We start from the raw sequence: 3,352 nt of genomic DNA, 5'->3' as shown, positions 1-3,352 counted from the left end.
TCCATTCATCAACCAATAATGAAAAAATGAATTCAATCGATGTGAACTCACCACTCTTTAAAGCTGCCAGACCTCTTACCTATACTTCTCTTACGATTTAGAATTGTCGAACTTAGCAAAGGGATTCATGATTGAAAGAAATTTCATAGTTTTTCTTTGTTCTTTTTCATAACTATTTTTATTTTTATTTGATTTTGGAAAAAGAATTTTTTACCCTAACGAAATGGATTTGAAGGAGAGGCGGAGTGTGGAAGTAAAAAAGATCTCAAAAAAATGTTTTGACTTCAAAAATTTCTACCGCTAAAGCACTTCACTCGGAGCTACAACAGTACCGTGAACTCATCAAGGTAGGTTTTTTGACCGGGCTGCAAAGGATTGTTCTCCCTTATGTCCTAAGCAGCGGATTCTTGCTTCAGTATGGGGACGGGTGATTAGGATAGCCTTAAGGGAGAATCTTTCTTTGGCAGCTACCGTGGTTGCAAAGCTCTATCACGGGCTCAATGTGTTTAGTAGGCGGGCGAAGGACTAGTCCCGTGTAGTTAGCAGCGAGGCTCCACATGTCTGGATTCCCACTTGGCTTCCTCAACTGTGGATCCGGGAAAGATTCCCCAAGTTTGGGCCAGAGCCTCGTGTCCCTGACTGGGTAAAACTAGTCGCCCTAAGAATGAAACTAAACTATATTGCGGGAAACTGAAGAAGCCCAAGAACATAACTGATATGCTGCAAGCTGATCCCACGTTGGCATGGAGAGTCACAGAGTTCACTACTCATGGTGAACGAATTAAGCATCTTGAGCCTAGGTGAACATCACAGAATATGTTGAACGAGACAATTCTTCATGGTTATCTGACGAGACCCGCAGATATCACAGAGGACTGGGCTGTCACAGTGGAAGCATACATGGTAGTGGGACTAGTAAACATGGACCGCTCTGCTGTAACAGCTCCATCGTTAGAGTCCGATCACCAGAAGAATAACTAAGTCGAGGGTAAGGCATGTGAGCAGAATGAAATGCAGGGGTTGCGTCAGCACCTGCAGCAGCAGCATACGATCGAACACCAGATCTGCGCTGTGGGGGAGGTGCCATCAGGATTCCTTGGGTGCTTAGTGCAAGTATGCTTAGTCAGTTAAGGATTGGGAAAGAGACATGACAGGCCTACTAAGAGAGGTAGATACAGTTCAGGAAAGAGATCCAGTTAGGGAATGGTTAGGAATGTCACTTTTTTTTATAGGGTAGCAGATATTTTATATCCAATACCTAGTAAGATATTTTCTAGTTCTTGTCCTTTCCTCTTCTTGTGTGAGGTCAGCTTGTTTTCGGTCAACAAGGGAATAAGTTTCTATATTACTTGAAGATAGGGAATTGATATCTTATCAAATTACTGGGAAAAGGATATAACGGATGGATGTCTTCTATGTTGTAGGGAGCAGGAAGGAGAGAGTCAACATATAACAAAAAAAAAAACAGAGGTAAGGGAAGCGACCGAGTCAGTCGTATGAAGGAACTCTGTGTTGAGCGACCTCTCTTTTCCATAAAAAATTATGATTTATTTGTAAAGCTTTATTCTCTGGCTTTTCTATCTAATTTCCCATCAATATGAACTGGGATGAAAGAGAAGGTCAGTAAGTACAGAAGGGAACTTTACTATGGATCTGAGCAAATATATGATATCTTATATATAAGATTAGGATACCATGTCTCAGGGAGACAATTGACAATGGAAGGCTTCTTTATAGCTCAAAGTTTCTGGAAAGTTGGTTAGATCGAACCGCTAAACCAAGACCAGGGGTGAAGCCCTGACTTCATTAGATTAGCTTTATATAATAGAAGAAAACCCATTATTTTCCCGGCCAAAGGCAGGAACCATCAAACCTTAGCCTCAATTTCCATGTGGGTGCATCAATGTATTCCCATGGGGTGCATGTCTTTGCCGGCCTATGGGTTTGATGACCTAAAAAAGGGTCGCGTAGGTATGCGCCAAACGAGTACCAATCACTATGAGCCATGAATCCGTTTTTGAGTTTGTTAACTTCAATCCTTAAAAGTCCTTTTTTTTGCTTTCCTGGTCTTGAACAGAAGTGTGGGTTGGTTATATACTCTAATGCGTCTTCCTTCTTTGAACCTTTTGGTATGTATTGCCCCTCACTATATATCAGATCCACCGGATGATAAAGTCTATTCCGCACTACTGCTGAGTCGTCGGACTTATCCACCTCAGGCATTCTTTGAATTTCTGTTTTTGAATTATGTTGGGGGAAATCTACCAAATCTAGGAAGATAGATAGACTCCTTTCCTGCTGCTAGGGAGAGCATGAAACTAAATCAAATGATTGATTTTTCACTAGTGCCCCTTTTTTTTGTGGGTACTAAGAGTCCTCTCACTACCAACCAGCAGACATCATAATCTGGCTGAGTCTTGCCGATATCAACAACGAGAAAACACAACCAAATGGAAACAACAACTAACTATGGCTCTTGTCCCAGACAATGTCCTAGGCGTAGGGGAGATCAGAGCAACAGGAAAGGCCTAGACGACGACGCCCGTCCTTGGCTGCAGTAAGTAGATCGAGAGGTCGTTCCGCCCCTTGTCCCCGAAAATGGGTAATATATTCTCATACAATGAATGATGCTCCAACTTTCTTCTAAAGGGCCTAGCTGGCGAGCGATCCCAATCTGAGGCAGAGAACAAGAGAGCAAGCGAGCGTACCTTTGTTCGCTTCTTCTCCACCAAGCACGGAAGTTTAAGGATAAATATAGGTCGGTGGCTACCTAAGGAAACTCCGATTCGATCCGCCCCCTGGCTGGGAGGCATCTACCTCATCCCGATCACAAGGAGAGGTTCACCATGATGGGGATTTGTTCCAGAAAGAATGAAATGCATAGGGGACAATCCATTACTTTGCCGCATGCTCCTTAGATTTACAGATTCGAAGGGGGTTGTTTGACCTACTTAGTTGACTGACAATGACAAAGGCTTGCGAAACAAAGTAGCGCCTTTTAAATTGAATCTTTAGTAGTCTATCAGTGGTGCGAAGCGGCTTTTCCCAGGGGAGCGAAAGGTTATACCTTAGTAAAGTAAGCGAACAGCGGTTCTTCTATGTAGTGTCCCCCTTTTACTAAAGAAAATTAAGGTCGAGCTAAGTGACTTTGCGTAGCTTAGTAGAATGAAGTCTACACACCGACGCTCTCTTATCTATAAGCCTAAGCATCTTCGCTAACTCGCTCGCCTACTATTTCTTTCTTTTTAGTTGGTGAGGCTAGGCTAACTCAGTCGCTGACTTCGACTGTACTGTAGTGGGCTTTCGTCGTCTTTTCCTTTTTTTGTTACCCTTTCTCAGGTTCTTTCATTCA

At 42.9% G+C, this 3,352-nt stretch overlaps 1 pseudogene; it reads left to right on the top strand.

Moving 5' to 3' along the window:
* Nucleotides 1-816: 816 nt before the first annotated feature.
* On the top strand, nt 817-2,850 carry LOC120268568 (annotated as a pseudogene).
* The last annotated feature ends 502 nt before the right edge of the window (nt 2,851-3,352 follow it).

The sequence above is a fragment of the Dioscorea cayenensis genome, chromosome 9, assembly GCF_009730915.1.
Source record: "Dioscorea cayenensis subsp. rotundata cultivar TDr96_F1 chromosome 9, TDr96_F1_v2_PseudoChromosome.rev07_lg8_w22 25.fasta, whole genome shotgun sequence".
Taxonomy (NCBI): Eukaryota; Viridiplantae; Streptophyta; class Magnoliopsida; order Dioscoreales; family Dioscoreaceae; genus Dioscorea; species Dioscorea cayenensis.
Note: the sequence above shows the minus strand (reverse complement) of the source record. Positions and strands in the feature narration are given on the sequence as shown.